The sequence below is a fragment of the Aquarana catesbeiana genome, linkage group LG07, assembly GCF_042186555.1.
Source record: "Aquarana catesbeiana isolate 2022-GZ linkage group LG07, ASM4218655v1, whole genome shotgun sequence".
Taxonomy (NCBI): Eukaryota; Metazoa; Chordata; class Amphibia; order Anura; family Ranidae; genus Aquarana; species Aquarana catesbeiana.
In genome coordinates, this window is record NC_133330.1 from 207024653 (window position 1) to 207046294 (window position 21642).

Sequence of the window (21642 nt, forward strand, 5' to 3'; positions counted from 1 at the left end):
GAAAATGGCTAATTGGGCCCAGTTTGGACATTTTCACTTAGGGGTGTACTCACTTTTGTTACCAGCGGTATAGACAATAATGGCTGTGTGTTGAGTTATTTTGAGGGGACAACAAATTTACACTGTTATACAAGCTGTGCACTCACTACTTTACATTGTAGCAAAGTGTAATTCCTTCAGTGTTGTCACATGAAAAGATACAGTATAATAAAATTTTTACAAAAATGTGAGGAGTGTACTCACTTTTGTGAGATACTGTATATACAGTTGTACTCAAAAGTTTACATACCCTGGCAGAATTTATGATTTCTTGGCCATTTTTCAGAGAATATGAATGGTAACACAAAATCTTATCTTTCACTCATGTTTAGTGTTTACTCTTTTTAAATCATAAATGGCAACAAAAACTACCCAAATGATCCTGATCAAAAGTTTACATACCCTGGTGATTTTGGCCTGATAACATGCACACAAGTTGACACAAGGGGGTTTGAATGGGTATTAAAAGGTAACCATCCTCACCTGTGATCCGTTTGCTTGTAATTAGTGTGTGTGTATAAAAGATCAATGAGTTTCTGGACTCCTGACAGACCCTTGCATGTTTCATCAAGTGCTACATTGACGTTTCTGGATTCTGAGTCATGGGGAAAGCAAAAGAAATGTCAAAGGATCTGCGGGAAAAGGTAGTTGAACTGTATAAAACAGGAAAGGGATATAAAAAGAAATCCAAGGAATTGAGAATGCCATTCTGCAGTGTTCAAACTCTAATCAGGAAGTGAAAAATGAGGGGTTCTGTTGAAAGCAAACCAGCTAAAATTTCAGCCACAACTGCCAGGAAAATTGTTCGGGATGCAAAAAAAAAAATCCACAAATAACTGGGGGAAATATAGGACTCTGAAAACATGTGGTGTGGATGTTTCGAGATGCACAATATGGAGACACTTGAAGAAAAATGAGTTGCATGGTCGAGTCGCCAGAAGAAAGCCATTACTACGTAAATGCTACAAAGTATCTCGCTTATAATACGCCAAACAGCACAGAGACAAGCCTCAAACCTTCTGGCACAAAGTCATTTGGCTTGATGAGACCAAAATTGAGCTTTTTGGCCACAACCATAAACGCTTCATTTGGAGAGGAGTCAACAAGGCCTAGGATGAAAGGTACACCATTCCTACTGTGAAACACGGAGGTGGATCGCTGATGTTTTTGGGATGTGAGCTACAAAGGCACAGGAAATTTGGTCAAAAATGATGGCAAGATGAATGCAGTATGTTATCACAAAATACTGGAGGAACATTTGCATTCATTAACCAGGAAGCTGCGCATGGGACGTACTTGGACATTCTAACATGACAATGATCCAAAACACAAGGCCAAGTCGACCTGTCATTGGCTACAGCAGAATAAAGTGAATGTTCTGGAATGGCCATCTCAGTTTCCTGACCTCAATTTCATTGAGCCACTCTGGGGAGATCTCAAACGTGCAGTTCATACAAGACAGCCCAAGAATTTACAGGAACTGGAGGTTTTTGCCAAGAGGAATGAGCAGCTTTACATTGGAGAAAATAAAGAGCCTCATACACAAATACCACAAAAGACTCCAAGCTGTCATTGATGTTAAAGGGGGCAATACACAGTATTAAGAACTGGGGTATGTAAACTTTTGATTAGGGTTATTTGGGTAGTTTCTGTTGCCATTATTTTAAAATGAGTAAACAGTTGACTAATAATAAATGGCTTCAGCCGAACACTAATCATGAGTGAAAGAAAAGTTTGTGTTATCATTTATATTCTCTGAGAAATGGCCAAGAAACCATCAATTCTGCCAGGGTATGTAAACCTATGAGCACAACTGTATATATATATTGTGGCATACATAATATACAACTTTTTATACATCAAATCATAAACCGAAAATAACTCATAATAACTTTCTCATATATCATGGTGAGGAGAAAAAAAATCCCAACATATACCCCTTCCACAATGCACATCATATAAACTCTTACCTAAAATTAACACAACATATATGCCCACAATTGTGGGGAGGCTTGAAGAGCAGAACAAAATATACCAAATTATAACTCTTGTATATATTAGTGCAAAGAATAGAGTTGGGCAAACGACTCGGCAAACACCCAATCAGGGCACAGTGAATGGCTGTTAAGGAGCAGGGCCAGGAAGTTGGCTGCCTTTGGCCCTGGTATGGATTTTAAGGGGAACCCCACGCCAAAATAAAAAAAGGTGTGGGGTCCCGCCAAGATCCATACTAAGCCCTTATCTGAGCATGCAGCCTGGTAGGCCAGGAAAGGGGGAGGACAAGCGAACGCCCCCTGAACCATACCAGGCCACATGCCCTAAACATGTTGATGAAGACCAGGGCCTCTTCCCCACAACCCTGTGCTGTGCTTGTGGGGGTCTGCGGGCAGGGGGCTTATCGGAATCTTGAAGCCCCCTTTAACATTTTTTTAATGAAGGAAATGTAAAAAACTGTTTGTGGATTTTTTTCTGATTGATACTTTTTTGGTGAATGAGTAGTGGTACAACGTACCCCATACTCATTCACATGGAGTGGGGCTGGGATTCCAGATTCCGATAAGCCCCCTGCCCGCAGACCCCCACAACAACCATCTAGGGTTGTCAGGAAAAGGCCCCTGGCCCCATCAACATGGGGACAAGGTGCTTTGAGGGCATGTGGCCTGGTATGGTTTGGGGGGCGTTCACTCTTCCCCTCCCCTCTCCCCTGGCCTGCCAGGCTGTGTGCACAGATAAGGGTCTGGTATGAATTTTTGGGGGGCCCCCACGCCATTTTTTTTCATTTTTTTTTACTATTTTTTTCATTTTTGATGCCATCAATGCAAAAAAACAATCTGTTAAAATATTGTTTTTAAAGGAGCAGTGATTTTAATGATGCTTAAAGTGAAACAATAAAAATATAAAATTCCTTTAAATATAGTGCCTGGGGGGGTCCCCTTAGTCTGCCTGTAAAGTGGCGCATCTGTACCTTGTATAGAACCTGCTGCAGCAAAACTGACATTTCTAAAGAAAATAAACTTTAAATTTGCTTTAAATACAATACGATTTCCAGCAATATAAAAATGTTTAAGAAAAAACAGTGTGGGGGTCCCCCCAATCCATACCAGGTCCTTTAGGTCTGGTATAGATATTAAGGGGAACCCTATGCCAAAAGTTAAAAAAAAAAAAATGGTTTGGGGTCCCCCAAAATCCATATCAGTCCCTTATCCGAGCATGCAGCCTGGAAGGCCAGGAAAGGGGGGGCCCCCTCCTGAACCATACCAGGCCACAACATGAGGGGTACTTTGGGGGCCTCTTCCTGGCAACCCTGGGCTGTGGTTGTGGGGCTCTGTAGGCATGGGGCTTATCGGAATCTGGAAGCCATCTTTAACAAGGAAGCCTCAGATAGTGGCTCCCCCCTATGGGAATGAAAACTCAGTTTGACAACTCCTTTTTTTTTTTTTTTAATAAAAATTGTCCCCCGATGTAGATCCATTGTCGTTCACAACCGCTTTACCCGAAAAAAAAAAAAAAATCCACACACACTCTGTCTGACGAAGGCTATCCACCATCTGCCTGCTCCACCGTTTGACAATTCTTTTACAGGTAGGGGGTGGGGTCACCTGGTGGCACAGCCTCTTGTGGCGTCACTGACTGGTCAAACTGTGAAGCCTGGAGTAGGCGGTTAGCCTTCATTGCGGGCAGAGCTTTTTTTTTCAGGTTGGGTGGTGGTGTCATAATTGATGCTGGATCTACTTTTTTTTTTTATTTTTAATAAAGGGAAAGATCAAATTATGAGAGAATATACTGGTGTGCGGGGACTGCCATCATCCTAAATAATACTAGAAAAATTGTCTGCAGCAAAGTGCATGTGGGGGACGCCCCTTTGGATTTTAAAGGCAGAAAAGAAGTAGGAGGAGTATATAGTGATAAAAGGCAAAAGTAGTGCCAACTTTATTAATGTATAAAAATAAATAAAATGTCTAAAAGACAAGACAAACATGTGCAGTAGATAATCGATATCTTTACAAATAGTTGAATATAAGACATATAGAGCATTAATAAATAATATCACCCAGTGCCATCGACCCCAGAGAACCAGCCCAATCAGAGTGGGTATAGTGGGGGTAGGTGGCTAGTAAATATATCCCGACATGTTTCGGAGAAGACCGTAGTCAAGCTTGTATATTCCTTCTTCAGGCCCACAGATGGCGTGATGGTGTCACGCGTCAGCGCGCCACCGGCGGGAAGGCATCACCGATCGTCAAGGAGACGACGGTGAGAGCGTATAGGCGCTCCACCCCAAGCAGCCAATCAGAGACGGGGAAGGAAACCCTCACCGACTCAGGCTACACAGGAAGAGCCCGCCCGCCCGCCGGGTGTCGGCGCACAAGCGGCAACGTGGGAACACAGGGGCACTCAGCCCTGCCATCTAGTGGATGGATGGAAAAAAAAAATAATATAACATAATGAAAAATAATAAAATAATGAAAAACAACAATGGGGATGACAGGGGGAAGGAAGTTATAACCAACAGTATATACCAGGGCATGTCATTACATATAGTTGAAATGGTTTAAAAATATAACAAAGATAATAATAATAATAGAAAAAGAATCTGAGTTTTAAAGGAAGAAAGGGAAAATTGGCCAGTTATTTACATATTAAGTTCACAGGCCCCAGATATCGATATGTAAAGATATCGATTATCTACTGCACATGTTTGTCTTGTCTTTTAGACATTTTATTTATTTTTGTACATTAATAAAGTTGGCACTACTTTTGCCTTTTATCACTATCTACTCCTCTTACTTCTTTTCTGCCTTTAAAATCCAAAGGGGCGTCCCCCACATGCACTTTGCTGCAGACATTTTTTCTAATTTTTAATAAAGGAACTGTCAAAAACTTTGTGTGTTTTTATTTCTTTGACACTTTTTGGGTGAATGGGTAGGGGTACATACTCATTTACATGGGGGGTGTTAAAGGGGGGCTTTAAGAATCCGATAAGCCCCCTGGCCACAGACCCCCACAACCACAGCCCAGGCTTGCCCCCCCCCACCTTTCCTGACCTGCCGAGTTACAAGCTCGGGTAAAGGTCTGGTATGGATTTACCCCTTAAAATCCACACCAGACCCATATTTATCAGCAATGTATTTAGGATCTCATGCACTTATTTTGAGATAAGGATAGGCAAGGTTGCTTTTTTCCTCCCAATTTTTTTTTTTTTTTTTGATATAGAGTCTTTTATAGACCATGAAGCTAATATTATTACCATGGTAGGGTATACCACATATTTTATGGATAACGAAGGATGAGAGGAGGTTGGGATGGGGGGGACAAGAAATTCCTTTTTTTTTTTTTTGTTCCTTGTCCCCCACTCCCTCCCATGCCTCGGGGTCTCCTTTCTTCCCCTCTCCTTCCCCCTCCCTCTTCCCTGCCGGTGGGTCAGGGGGGGGGGCTGGGAGACAGAAGCTTCCTTAAGTGGAATGATCCCCCCCAGACTCCAACACTCAGAGAGAAGATGCATAATATAAAGCATATATAAGAGTGTAATTTAAGAGGTCAGCGTGTCGCCACCGACCGAGTGGCAGTAACTGGACGTTAGGCTCCAATCTCCCTAAGTTGAGGGAGCTTACATAAAGTAAGATAGACTGTTTTTTTAGTCATTAGAGTACGAATCGGGGTGTGTGGGTGTGAGTAGATTACATCGAATTTTTTTTTTTTTCTTTCTTGTCTTTTCTCCTTTCCCTTTTTCCTCCCTCTTTTTCCCTTTTTTTTTTTTTTTTGTGTTTGTTCTCTTTTTTTTGTTCGTTCATCTTGGAAATATAATGAATATATGCTCATATAATATTAGGGGCCTTAATTCGGCATCGAAAAGATCCCAGGTTCTATATTCTCTCCACAAACAAAAGGTTGGAATAGCCCTCTTTCAAGAGACGCATTTCCGGACAGATCACATACCTAACCTGCGTAACAAATATTATACTACATGGTTCCATGATTCCTATGGATATTCAAAGGCGAGAGGAGTATCTATTGCAATCCATAGAACAATCCCTTATCAAATACTGGAAGAATGGCGAAACAGGGACGGCAGAGCAATTCTACTGAAGCTCAACATATATGGTAAAAAGTATACGCTTATAAATCTATATTTACCCAATCAAAACCAGATTAAAATAGGACTACAACTGATTAGCCAACTGATGGAAAAAGCGGAAGGTATTATCATAATCGGGGGGGACTTCAATTTTGTTTTGGATAAAAATATAGATACTACAGCGCCAAAGACAATACAGGTTAGTAAGGATAAGAAGAAATTTAAAGAAATGATGCAGAAATGCCAACTGGTGGATATATGGCGTCTTTTACATCCATCAGAGAAAAATTTTACCTTCTATTCTAAGGTTCATGGTTCATATCATCGACTAGACTATTTTTTAATAAATCAGAGAGGGGTAAACGCTATATTGACCGCAGAGATCGGTAGTACAATATGGTCCGACCATATGCCCGTTTTTGTGAAAATAGATACATATATAAGCGAGAATAGTAGGGGAAATTGGAGACTTAACGATAATTTATTATATGATGAGACATGTGTAAAGGAAATAAGAAAAGCAATAACGGACTTTGTAAATGATCATACGGGAGACAATACATCCCCGCCAATACAGTGGGAGGCACTGAAGTGTGTGATTCGAGGCCTATTTATAAAACACGGGGCTAGGCTGAAAAAAATGAAAAATAATAGAATAACTCAATTATTCAAAGAAATATCCCTAGGGGAAGACCAACATAAGCAAAACCTTACACGAGAAACACTAATAGAGGTAACAAAATTAAAAGCAGAATTACAAACATTATTAAATGAAAAAACACTTAATATTAGGGATAACAATCGTTCCCTATATTACCAACAAGGGAACAAGCCAGGCAAATTGTTAGCCAGAACCCTTAAAAATAGAGGTAAAACAACACCTATCATAAAGATAAAAACAGAGTCGGGAGAGACGAAATATGACCCAAAAGGGATTTTAAATGAGTTCCAGAGATTCTACAAGAAATTATATAATATACCTAATCATTGGGCGGATAGAAACCCCGATAAATTTCAACAAGAGATACGGCAATATATAAAGGAAACGGCAATACCGGCTATAAACTCTTTTGAGGCAACACAGTTAGAGCAAGACTTCTCTATAATAGAAATACAAAGAGTGATTGATTCGCTAATACTCGGAAAAAGTCCAGGCCCAGACAGGTATACCCCACGTTTTTACAAAACATTTAAAACAGAGCTTATGCCTATAATGAAACGAACCTTTAATGCAGTATCTACAACAACACCTTTCGGATCACAAAGTATGCAGGCTTACATCACGTTAGTACCTAAACCAGACAAGGATCATACCTTGTGTGGAAACTACAGGCCAATATCGTTAACAAATATCGATCTCAGAATATACTCAAAAGTTATTGCTAATAGGCTCACCCCTATAATACCTGACCATATACACCTGGATCAGGTGGGCTTTGTAAAGGGTAGAGAGGCTAGGGACAATACCCTGAAAACTCTTACATTAATGGAATATGCACAGAGGGGCTCCATCCCATCCTGCCTACTCTCAATAGATGCTGAAAAAGCATTTGACAGGGTGGGATGGAGCTTCCTTAAAGAGACACTTATACAATGGGGAATAAGACCTATATTGTTAAATAAAATAATGGCACTATACCAGCACCCCACGGCAAAGATTCGGGCGAATAGTGGAATGTCGGAAGAAATACATATAGCAAATGGTACTAGACAAGGTTGCCCACTATCCCCAATACTATACATACTGGTCATGGAGCATTTATTAAATGCGATTCGGGCGAGTAAAGATATACAAGGGGTAAAAGTAGGAGATATGGAATACAAGATGTCTGTATACGCAGATGATATTTTGCTTTATGTTACAAACCCACTAATAACATTACCAAACCTGATAGCCGCATTTGACCGATTTGGGATCTTAAGTAACTTCAAGGTAAATTTTAATAAATCCGAGGCACTAAACATCAATATGTCAAGAACTATGATAGAATTGCTCAAAAAGGATTTTTCCTTTAGATGGCAAGAAAACTCTATCAAATACCTTGGTACATATATCCCCACAGATTTGAAAAAACTGGAGGTATATAATTATGTACCGATGGTACAAAAAATAACGAAAACACTCTAGCAATATGAAAAGGGCACTTTCTCCTGGATAGGCAGGATAAATATCGTAAAAATGGATATATTGCCCAAAGTATTATATATCCTACAAGCGATCCCCATATATCCTGCTACGGGCATTATGAAAAAACTGACCAGAGCGATTGGACAATTTGTTTGGGCGGGCAAAACACCTAGACTAAATAGAAAGCTACTAAATAAGTCTAAAAAAAATGGTGGTCTTGCCCTCCCGGACATAGCAAGTTATTTAAGGGCAATAATGATCACCAGAATTGTAGACTGGTTCCAAAATAGGAATAATAAACAGGGGGTAAAATTGGAAGAGGAGATCACAGGAATAAAATTGAAATCCCTACCATGGATTCAAAGAGAACAAAGATCGGTAGAGGGCGATATACCCTCCTTAGTAGTTTCAACAATGAAAACTTGGGATAATATGATTAAAAAGGGAGTAGGTTCTACGTTTAAAGGGCCTATGACCCCATTGTTTGATAACCCCGAATTTCCATTGGCACTAAAAGCAAAAACCTTTCTCAAATGGAAAAGACATGAAGATACAAGGATAATAGAAACCATGGTGGGGAACAATGTGCTCCCGTTGGGGATGATGGGAGAGGACCACAAAAATGAATGGATGCAACATGGTCTACTCCAAAGATATGTATCATCCCTGGTAAAAGAAACAGCAATGGATAGGCCCTTAACAGCCCTGGAAAAAATTTTTACTCAAGAAGAGAGACCCGTACATGTACTATCTAAGGTATATAAAATCTTGAATGACGAAAGCCAAGACCAGGTGATATCATATATTAAGAAATGGGAGGAGGAATTGGGGATAGAGATCCATAGGAAAAAATGGGAAAAAGCCATTGCAGTAACCCATAAATTATCCATATCCAGTAAGCATCAGGAAAGAAATTATAAAATTTTAGCTAGATGGTATAAGTGCCCGAAAGATTTACATAGGATGAACCCAACAAATGAAGAAGAATGCTGGAGATGTCAAGCTTCATCAGGGACTATGTCCCATATATGGTATTACTGTCCCAAAATCTTGCCATTCTGGCAAAAGATTTTTGAAATCTATAGGGCTATGACAGGAAATGAAATATATCCAGATATACTGATAACAGTATTATCTATGATACCTGGTTCAATAAAAAATATAAAAAGAGACTCATTAAAATATTTCTTAACTGCTGCACGTACTTGCATAGCGAGAAAATGGAAAAGTAGTATTACGCCCTCCATGATGGAATGGGAGTGTGAGATGGCGGAAATGCGGGCTCTAGAGGAGAGAAAAGTGCTAGAAGAGGGCTCAAATAAACAGATAAAACAGATACAAGCCATATGGGCTAGATGGGTAGACTATAGTGCCTCCTCACAACTGCTATGTGATGGATAGAAATATGTAGACCCCCGGGGACAGGAGACATTGTATTTCCAGATGACTCTTCCCCCCCCCCCCTTTTTTTTTTTTTTTCTCTCTTCTCTCTCTTTTCCTCTTTCTTCTTTTCCCCCTCCCCTTCACATGAATGGATGGACAGGATGAACGGGTGGATGGTGGGATGATATAGGAGTTTTAATGTGGTTAATCCAAATAGTTAGTCAGTATGAGAATGGATGTAGATTTGAAGCGTACTGAAGATAAATACTTTTGATATGATTGTGTTTGTATGTTATGGTATAAAATGTAAAATGTTTTGGACAAATAAAGATATTAAAAAAAAAAAATCCACACCAGACCCAAAGGACCGTGTATGGATTGGGGGGGCTCCACGCCGTTTTTTTCCCCACTTTTTTCTATTGGTATTGGAAATGGTATTGTATTCCTGGCAATTTAAATGTAATTTTTTTTTCTTTATTTATGTCAGTTTTTTTGCAGTAGGTTCTATACATGGTACAGATGCACATTTTACAGGCAGTTGGCCAATCTCTAGCAAAGAATAGGAAATTTCAGCATACAGACAAAAGGGACTAGTAAACTAACCTTGCTTAACCACTTAGGGTCCGAGCCTTTTTTTGCACTTGTTGTCTACAAGTTAAAATCTTTTTTTTTTTTTGCTAGAAAATTACTTAGAACCTCCAAACATTATGTATTTTTTTTCTAACACCCTAGAGAATAAAATGGCGGTCATTGCAATACTTTCTTTCACACCGTATTTGCGCAGCGATCTTACACGCGCACTCTTTTGGAAAAAATACACTTTTTTGAATTGAAAAATAAGACAACAGTAAAGTTAGCCCACTTTATTTATATTGTGAAAGATAATGTTATGCCGAGCAAATTGATACCCAACATGTCACGCTTTAAAATTGTGCCCCCTCGTGGAATGGCAACAAATGTTTCCCCTCAAAAATCTCCATAGGCGATGTTTAAAAATTTCTTCAGGTTACCAGTTTTGAGTTACAGAGGAGGTCTAGGGCTAGCTCTCGCTATTATGATTGCGGCGATACCTCACATGTGTGGTTTGAGCACCGTTTTCATATGCGGGCGCTACTCGCGTATGCGTTTGCTTCTGTGCGCGAGCTCATCAGGACGGGGCGCTTTAAAACATTTTTCTTCTTATTCATTTTACTTTTTTTTTTTTTTTTAATAAAAAAAATTAAAAGAAAAGACATTCTCCTTTAAGAGCTATGGGCAGAAGTGACGTTTGACATCACTTTCGCCGTTCCATGCCATAGAGCCGAGCAGGGGCCATCTTTCCCTCAGTCGGCAGCCAGGCATCCATGGGAGAGGGCATGATCGTCTCTGCCGCTACCGGTGAGTCTGGTAAGCGGCGGAGATGACCGGAGAGCGGCGGGAGGGGGGTGGGCATCTCTCCCTCCGCTGACAAAAAGTAAAAGTGATGTCGCAGCGAATCCGCCGTGGAGATCACTTTTATCCTAAAGAGAAATACACAGCTAGCTGCTGTCAAAACCCCGGTATTTAGCATCAAAGTACTGACGTACTTGCATGAATCAGTTAAGAGGGATGTACCATAAGAAATGAGGCGTTTTTTTTTGGGGGGGGGGTTGGTGCTTGGGTGGAACTTTCATTATTTACAATTTTTAATTTTTTTTTACTTAACTTTTTTCCATCACATGAGGACAAAAGGTTTGGTGACAAAAATATTCATGTGACAGGTTCTCTTTAATGAGGCATCTGGGGTCTAAAAGAAGATGTCTCACCTGTCCTCCAGTAAAGCTTATAGCAGATTGCATTCCATAAGCCTCTGGGGAAAGTGAAAGGGAGACCATGCGCTCTTCTACTTCGCCTCTAATCGGCAGCATCCACCATGCTGGTCCTGTATGCTCCAGTTTTTGCAGGGAGCCTGTGATACATAGCATTGATGGCCATTAACTGGGGTGTTTGGAAGCCAGATTCATTGGCTGACAGCCGACAGTTGGATTGTCGGATGTACACACACACACCCAGTGGCTGCAGCCGCCGAGAGTGTGTGTAAACCCCCCCTGCCAGGTCTATATGATATATGGACCTGGCAGAAAAAGGGTTAAAGTACCTGTATATCTAAAGGCTGCATCTAAAGGTGCCTCCATGGCAGCATACCTGTGACAAGCTCCACTTTGGTTCCTCCCTCAGGACCAGTGAATATTATAAAAGAAAAGGATTAGAGCACTCCCAGCATTCTCCTTTTTTTTCCTCATACCTCATGGTCAGTGAATGGTGGTCGAATGTCCCTTACCTCTGCAGTCGGCAGCTTCCAGCTGGGTTCAAGCCTCTCCCAGGTGCAGTCCCTATTCTTGAGCAGCAAAATGTACTGATAAGAGACCCTTCTGTGGCCTTCTGTGGGTCTTTTGGGACAGCAGTTGTCTTAACTAAGAGCTCCTATCTGCATTTATATACTGGCATTTGCTCAAGCCTGCAGCAGAGAAAGCAGCTTTATCTATTTTTCACTTAGCCTAAGCCTTCCATTTCTTCCTTCTGTCATCCATTCTCTCTCACTTTCCTTTCCTTGCATTCCTCTCTCTCTTTCCTGACGCCAACATGGCAGCATACTAGTGATAGAGCTCCGCCTCTTGACCACTCCCTCAGGACCAGTGAATAGCATAAATGAAGGCATGGTCAGCCGCCACCCCATTCTTCTTTTTTTCCCCTCATACCTCCACGCACCAGTGATGAAGTAAGGAATTTTATGTCCCCACCCTGCCGCTGAGCAGTAACCGGCTGGGTTCAAGCCTCTTGCAGTGCGTAGTCTCAGTGTTTGGGCTGCTAACATTGCGCTAATAAGCCTGAGAGAACCTCATCTGTGTGGTCCTGATGGGTCCCTGCAGTGTTTCCTCTTTAGGCACGAAATCTACCATGCAGCATGACTTGGTTCCAGGAACTTTGGGGGGGCCAGCCTGTCATTTCCTTTTCCAGGGGCTTCCTTGTCCGTTAGGCTATGTCTTTACCTGTTTTATTCAGTACCTGCTCTTCTCCTTTCTTATTTGGCTTTTAGTAGGTTCCGGGTGAGCGAGGAGCGGGCTGCACCATGCAGTAGGTGTCAGGGTCTCCCTATAGGCATGGGGCGGCCAGCACTGTATTTATTGGCCTAGGGTGCTCCCAAAAATGTCATAAGGCTACGCCCAGTCCGCACATGAGCACTGACAGACGGAAGCTCTGGCCGCCATTTTGGTTCTAAGCAAAGCGATTAGATTTGCCCACAAACAGGAGGAGTCTGGGGGTAAGTTTTGCCTGTCCCAGGATCATCTGATGCCGCGTACACACGAGCGGAATTGTACGTTGGACAATTCGACCATGTGTGGGCTCCAGCTGATTTTTTTTCCAAAAAGTCAGAGGGACCTAGAAATAAAACATGTTTCAAATCTTTCCGACGGACTCGAGTCCGGTCGAAAAGTCCGCTGTCTGTATGCTAGTCCGACAGACAAAAACCAAACACTAGGGCAGCTATTGGCTACTGGCTAGGAGCTTCCTTATTTTAGTCCGGTCGTACCTCATCACGTACGAATCCATCGGACTTTGGTTGATCGTGTGTAGGCAAGTCCGTCGAAAAGTCCGCCGGACCTAATCTGTCAAAGTCCGCCTGTGTGTACGCGGCATAAGAGTGTCAGTGGACTGCTGTGAGATGGGCAATATATAGCCTCCTGACTGTCTTCAGATTGTGAAGTTTGTTCCTGGATCCAGTCTCAGCAACCTTCTGTGTCGCCATCTGCTGGTAGGAAAGTTTTCTGTACACAAAAAAAAAAGTACATTCTTTTCCTTTGTTTCAGCTGTTTGCTTTGTTGTAGTTTTCAGACTTTCATATTAGAAGATTACTGGCAATCTCCATCCTTCTGTTTCTCTTTTCTGCTGGCCGTCCCTTATTCCCTACTACCATGAGTCAGCCACGGCTTATGTAAGACCCTCAATACTTAAGGTAGGGGGACCACCAGTTGGTAAGTTTTCAGGTGTCCTTAAAAAGAGTGCCCTCTAAAGCGGTTTGCTTTGATATGTTTCAGCTCCGCACACTCACGCTCTCGGAGTTAAAGAACAAGAGAGGACAGGCATTCTCCAAAGGAGCATAGCTCCAGACGTTGCTCCCAGTCAAAAGATCCAAAAGAACATGTCGCGCCTCCTCTTCTCCAGAGCAATACTTGTGGCGCAGTCCCCCTATCCAATAAATTGGTGTGCAAAGACTGTCTAGAGGAGTCTGCAGTAGACAGGGAGCAGGACACTGTGCAAGTCTCATCATTACTGAAGAAGGTAGTACGAGATTCCTTGTCTGAGTTTACCTCAGCCCAGCCACCTGCCCAAAGGGTCCCATTGGAAGATCAGCTGGGGACTTCAGCAAGCAGCATGACCATGCCCAGTGTAAAAAAAAAAAAAAGGGCGCTTCGACTCAGGAGAAAAGCTCCAAGGAAGACGTCTCTGCTCCTCTTCCCCAGAGCCAGCACCCCAGCAAGAGTCCTGCAGTCCGTGGCGCAGTATCTATACCCAGGAGGCTGGTGAGTAGACACTGCCTGGAGGAGTATACAGCTAACAGGTAATGCCAAATGTCTTTATTATTGATAAGAGTGGCACAAGATTTTGTTTTGAACTCGCCTTAATTACCTGAAGCAACTGTTACACTTGTATTGGAACTGTTGGAGACTGTTGCCATAGGAGACAGCGCTCTTATCCGTGCAGATGTGGCATCTTGCTGGATGCTTTTCCCTGTGTGGCTGTCCTGTAGAAGTCCGGGAGTTTACTGGGTTAGCATTACACAGACATATTTGGGTGCCCCAAGGAGAGTGGTAAAGTAGCGCTCAGAGCGCGCTAGTGGGTGTGGCCAAATTGCCCTTGCTGGCATCATCACCCTTCAGTGAGGCCAAACAGCCACCTACAACGGCAACAGATTTGTGTATGACTATCTTGGTTACTTGGGGAACCACAGCCTGGTCCAGGTAATATGTCTAGGTCTCAGGAGGACTGAAACCCTGATACACGATTCAAAACCTGAACTCTCCAGCTGAATCCTAGACAGGTGGTACACCCTAGGTGTCTGGCACCCATGAATCTACTTTGCACTGCACCTACTATGCCTTACGACCCGCTCACATGTGGAGGGAGGTCGACAAATCATGGCTCTGGAGGTTCTCATTGGACTGAAGGAGTTCTGGGTCCTTGCTACATATATTATAGATGCAGCAGTCTGCTACTCAAAAATATGGAGGCTGACCAGGAAGTCCCCCCTAGTTGCTTGTATAACCACTGGAGGAGCACCCTAGCACTTTGGCGGCTAGGGAGGCCATATGGTTGAGAACCTGGACTGCGTATTGCTTCCTAGAAACAAAAGTGGGGAAGAATGGAAGGGGTTCAAAACTGTGTACCCTGAACAAGCTAATGGTCAACCTGCTCCTATATACTGTAGCATCTGCAAGTGCCGGCAGACCAGCAATATCCAGCCCATGTACTGGGTGAGTCTAATAGGAATGGTTTAATAATTATCAACCAGCTGCTGCACCTGCAGGACTCTGAGGACAGTGGCAGGGATTGCATCCCTTTAGACAATATTTCCTATTGGGGGTATCTTGCAAAAAATTATATTTTTGTAGCAGTGGATGCCAAAAAAATCTGACTTGTATTTTAGTGCAGACTTCTGGGAAAAACCAGTGAGCCAGTCACACAAGTGCATACCCAGACTCTTAAAGTAAGACCTAGAAGGCACGCTTCATGGGTTTCTGGACAGCATGCTGTAGAGAGCCTTGGATGAAGGTATCAGACACTCATGGTCACTTCGGGAGATTCCTCACTGCTCCTCCTCCAGACCATTTCTCTCCCACAGAGCTTACAAGTCCACCACAACAGTGGGTGGGCTGCTACAATGCTTACAGACACCTCAGACTCAAGAGGGATTGCAGTTTTTCTACCCAATCCTGTTTGGAGTTTGCAGGGGATGTTAGTTAGTGTCCAGTTGCAGATTGGAAGAGGTCAAATCGTTTTTTGGGCTCTCTTTGAGATCTTTAAGATGGAGTCCATTAAACAGTATAACCCCATGGCTGGAGGCTGTTGCTGGATCGTCAGGATGCCTATTCTATCCTCACACTTTAGAGGGAAAGCAAAGCAATCTTTCTCCATCCCAATGGTTGGTGTACCAGGGGCTGCTCTGCTATTTCCTCTGTTTTATTTCCATCAGAGGAAGTGGTGACAGTCAGGAACAGAATTCTGAGGGCGAATATTTCCGCTTGTTTGATGGCTTCTCAGTGCCTCAGTCATCTGAGCACAACGTCATCATGCATATAGTTGATTTCTGCGGTGCATGGGCACCTGCACAAATTACAACTAGAATTCTTAGTGCAAGGGAGGAAACAGAATAGAACACAGTTAATAGGTATTACTCAGTATAAGTAGTGGTCCGCGGTGATGGAAAGACCTTAAGGAAGTCTTGGTCCGTTAGGACCGTTAGACTGGAGAATGGCTACGAATCATGTCTGCAAGACAGCCAGGAACATGCACTGTGAAGGACTTTCGGTCAAGGCAAGCAGAGATTCCCAGCCAAGGAGGATAACCTTGAACACGCTGGGGGTTCAAACAGCCCTTTTAGCTCTTTGGCCTTACTACACATAGTCAAGGAGGACCAATCTCCTTGCAGTTTAGCAACAGGGCAGCAGTCACCTATATTCAGCTCCAGGATGAAACTCGCAGCAATATGCCATTGAGAGGGGTGAAACCCTTAACGCCTGGGGCGGAAGATCACCAGCAAAATTTCGGAAGCAGTTTACCTCCCAGCGGTTTCTTTTGAACAAGTACAAGCTTTCCAGAGCACAACGAGTGGGTCTACAACCCAGTTCTTCTCTGAGCTGGTCCACAGGTGGGGCCTACCACAGACAGACCTCCTCGTTTCCCACAGTAAGCACAAACTTTGGTCTGATTTTGTCTGTATCCCAAGGCGCAAGGGGCAGATGCTCTGGTCTCTCCCTGGGACCACAATCTAACCTATATATTTTTCCCCAACATTTCCCATAAATGAGATTCCCCTTGAGGCTGTCAATATGGAGTTATCATAGCCAATCCTCCATATTGACCAGGAGGCTCTCAGTTTTCCCTGACCAGTCATTTCATGATATAGAAGACATTTCCCCTCTATAACATACGCAGACCAGGGCTGCAAGCAGGGACACTAAAGGGGGAGGATGGGCAACTCCGGTTGCTCCAGTTTCACTTCAGAGTGATCTCTACTTTGTTGTGTGCGAGAAGACATTCTACTTACATCTAGGTATAATTCTGGAACAAGTTTTCTTGGTAGGGCAAGACATTGATCCTACTGCCCTGCCAGTGTCAGCTGTTCTATACTTCCTCCAGGCCTTAGCCTATCCTCACATAGCCCACACTCGTGAGCTATATTGGCAATAACGCATTTGAATGGGCCAAGAATCCTTAAGTTTGCACAACTTTTGAGGACAGCCATGAAGAGTCGGTCACCAAGGAAGAAAGGTCTGTTGCAGTTGCTGGATATCATATCAGTTTAACCATTTGTTCCAACAGAGCAGTGTTCGGTTCAGGCCATCACTTACAAGGCAGTATCAATTGCAAGAACTTTAAGCAGAAGGTTATCAGAGATTCAAGCTCTTTCTTTCCAGAAAGAGTAGAGTTGGATCTTGTAGATCATCCTGCATCAAACGTAGTAACAGACTGCTATTTAACAGACAGCTGGACATTGCCTAACATCACACAGGAAAGTCACACGTATTGTTCATTTTCAGAACTTTAAAGGAGTATCTCTCCACAATTGTCCCTTTCAGGTCATCTAAATAAACCTTTTGTTATTCCAGCTGGGAATCATCAAGGGAAAGAGGTTACTGCCTGGATCCTAGCAGACTTGGGTTGTGTATATAAGACTATAGGTCACGAGCCCCTGTCAGTGGCGGTGGAGCACTCTACCAGAGCGATTAAATCCTCATAGGCAACACATTCAAGAGAATCTGTGGTGCCCATCTGTACAGGGGTATCATGGTCGCTCCAACATTCCTACTCAAACTTGACGGAATAGATGCGGGGGCCTTGTCATCAGGGGACTTTGTAGGAAGGACTATTCAGTCCTCTTTCTCATCCTAATTAGAAGATAGGGTGGAATCTATTTGTCAAACCAATCAGCTAGTTATTTATCACTAGTATTCTGCCATCTTGGCGTCAGAAAAACAGAAAATTGTATCAAATACTTACCGTAATTTTCCTTTCCTGACGCCAAACCATGGCAGCATATGAGCCCACCTATGTGTGTTCTGGTATTTGGCTTGTTGCAAAGAATGGGGTGGCGGCTAACCATGCCTTCATTTATACTATTCACTGGTCCCGAGGGAGTGGTCAAGAGGCCGAGCTCTATCACTAGTATGCTGCCATGGTTTGGCATCAGGAAAGGAAAATTACGGTAAGTGATACAATTTTCCGGTTTTTTTTGCTTTCTTCCTCACCCACCACCTTCCCCTCCTTGTGTTATTGTACCTTCATTCCTGATTACTATAGTGGGTGGCGTGCACCTCGCGTCAGCTTTTCTGAGTCCCTCAGCATCTTCCTGCCCACTCTGCGCATGTGCGGACGTCAGAAGCCGGCTCAGCGGGCTGGGCTGAGTTGGGCGGGCCATATAGGTCCTCGTGCTGCCGGCTGTGCATGTGTGTGGTCTGGCTTGAGGTTGTGGTGGCCATCTTGAATAGGGGCAAATTTTAAATTTTTTTGCACTTGTTTGTCAAAATCATGCGGGGAGCTCCTGAAAGGGACCCTGCTTTTTGCCAACAGTAAATATAATTTTTTTTCTTTTTCTTTACTGAAATACCAGTCGCTAACTCCTTTATCTTTCTCTAGCTGCTTTTTCTGTCTTGCCTAAAATAAGCAGTACGCCACCCAAACAAGATGCTTTCCAACATTTAAGGTAGGGACCGTCGTCCAGGTGAGTTATGCTTATGCTGGTACGTTTATGTATTTCAGTCTTGTACCCCAGAAGAAGTCCAAGCAGACATCAAGGTGACATAAACAAACCTATGAAGGCCCCAACTAGATCAGGATACCATGCAAGCTGTGAGGGTTCATCTGTGAAAAGACATCGTTCTTCACATTCACCAACTCTCAAATCCCTAAATGCTGAGCATGCTGGGTCATCCTATTACCAGCCAATTGGTCTGCAAAAGCTGTTTAATGCCCCGTACACACGGTCGGATTTTCCGATGGAAAATGTGAGATAGGACCTTGTTGTCGGAAATTCTGACCGTGTGTAGGCTCCATCACACATTTTCCATCGGATTTTCCGACACACAAAGTTTGACAGCAGGATATAAAAATTTTCCGACAACAAAATCCGTTGTCGGAAATTCCGATCGTGTGTAAACAAATCCGACGGACAAAGTGCCACGCATGCTCAGAATAAATAAAGAGATGAAAGCTATTGGCCACTGCCCCGTTTATAGTCCCGACGTATGTTTTTTACGTCACCGCGTTTAGAACGATCGGATTTTCCAACAACTTTGTGTGACCGTGTGTATGCAAGACAAGTTTGAGCCAACATCCGTCGGAAAAAATCCTAGGATTTTGTTGTCGGAATGTCCGAACAAAGTCCGACCGTGTGTACGGGGCATTAGAGTCTATGCAGTAGACAGAGTCAGAGAGTTAACAGGTAAGCTGTCCTACTCAAAAGATGGGCAGGGGATACATAGCAGAAAGAGCAACAGCAGTTCCATTGCAGCAATTATCTCAATCTCCTCCAGAGAAGTTAACTCTTCCCGGCCCATCCTCGAGAGAATCCTCTCACCATGCAGAAAGTATCCCTCCTAGACATCTGGATGATGGTGGGCCATCTGAGGATACCTCAGAAGAGCTCGGCCCTCCTCGGACCAACTTTTTCCTAGTTCAGCCCTATGTCCGGGCTGTAAAGCCAGCTATTGGCTGGGAGAAAGCCGACACTACATTTGAGTAGTCAAAAGATGGACTTCCCATTTCTAAAGAAGCAGGTTTCCTTCTTTCGGCTCGGTTTTCACTAGTGCTCCTTGTCATGTGACTTGGGACTGCAGAGTTGCTTGACAAGTTGTACCGCATAATTTTCAATGAGTACCATTTATATTTGTGCGATTTCAAGTCGCAGCTACTTCAAAGTGGTCCCTGCACTACTTTGGTCACACTTTGATGCGACTTTAGGTCCATAGACCTCAAGAATACAGTCATTGTTTCAAGTTTCATCAAAATTGCGCGACTTTCAGGTCGCAACAGTGAAAACATAGGCTTATGGCCCGTACACATGATCCGAATATCGTATGACAGATCCTACGACTTTTTTGCTTAAAAGTCTCAAGTAGAAATTGAATAGGTTACTACAGTCAAGAAAATTCTCGTACAACAGAAAAGAAAAAATCGGAAGCGATGTCATGTGTTGTAATGTATTTGTATTGTACTGACTAAACGAAAACCGTATGAGGAAAATTTTCGTACTTGTCCGATCAAATAATATCGGATAAATTGTCGTGATTGGCTCTCAAAAGCTCTGTACTAACGATCCGATTATCGCGCAATCGCGTAGAAAGCGGTATTTTTCGTCTGATTTTCGGATTGTGTGTATGGGCCATTACTCTGATGGATAATATCAGAGACATTGTTGAACAGTAAATAAAAAAAAAATTAAAAATAAATAATGTTTTTTCTTCTCAATTGCCTAGGAAAACTTTATCCACGGCCGGAACAAGATTCTACAATGCCAGACGGTCCGCCGGAGGAAGGCACGGCAATGGTTCATATAACAAAGAGTTTCATCTCACCAATCAATATTTCAGCCTCAATTGAGGATCCTTTAGACCAGTGGTCATCAACCCTGTCCTCAGGGCCCACTAACAGGCCAGGTTTGTAAGATAACTGAAATACATCACAGGTGATATCATTTGCTGCTCAGTGATTGCAGTATTCTAGTCTGCATCTCCCCAAGGTAACACATAAAATCTGGCCTGTTAGTGGGCCCTGAGGACAGGGTTGATGACCACTGCTTTAGACAGATGAATAGACCCCAACTTAAAGGAGCTTACCAAATGGTGGGTAAACTCCTGGAAGTCAGCAATTGACTTATCTGTATCCAAAGCCCTGCGGGCATGGACCAAAAACATTGTGATTCATCAAAATGTTCCTAGGGAAAATATAGTCAAGGCTTTGGATGAATTATGGCTCTCAGCAGACTTCACCGGAGAAAGAGCGATGGATACAATTAGTTACCTCGCAAGATCAATGTCACTACTTGTGATAGCCATGTGGGTTTTGTGGTCAGAACTACAGGCAGCTGACGCTGCATCAAAACAAAATTAGTATAAATACTCTTCTTTTGATGGTAAATCATTCTTTGCAGAAAGGCAACAGAAAGCCATTTCCCGCATCACAGGAGGAAAGTCAGACTTGATTCCCCAGAACTGCAGAATTAGATGTACCCAGGGATTCAGGGAAGCTTACTTGCACCCACCCATATTACAACTGTTAGAAGTATCTGAAATTTTTGGTTGACCAGGCCCATCTACAATTCCAGAGTCTCCCCTTCGGACCCTACACTTCCCTCACAGCGCTCGGATCACTATCTAAGCTTCTTTATGAGAACTGGGTCTCAGTTCTTATCACTAATCAGATGATATCCTCCTTTTATCAAAAGATCCAGCCCAGCTAGTGGAACACAGGTGGATGCTGTGGCCTACACTATCAAGATACGGTTGGATGGTAAATCATCAATTGAGTCATCTTTTCTCCAGTTTAAGCGCCTTATTCAACACCGCAAATGGGGCAGTGTCCCTGCCATCTCAGAAAGTGTGGGCAACCATTCAGAAAGTAAGGAGCGTGAGGACATTGTCCTACATAACAGCCTCGAGCTAACTCAACTTAATAGGGATTTTTGTCTTTTTGTATCCAGATTGTCCCATGGACACATGGATACCTCAGGCACCTTTTAGCTAGAATTCCTGAAGCAATGGAGCAAACCATCTATCCCAGT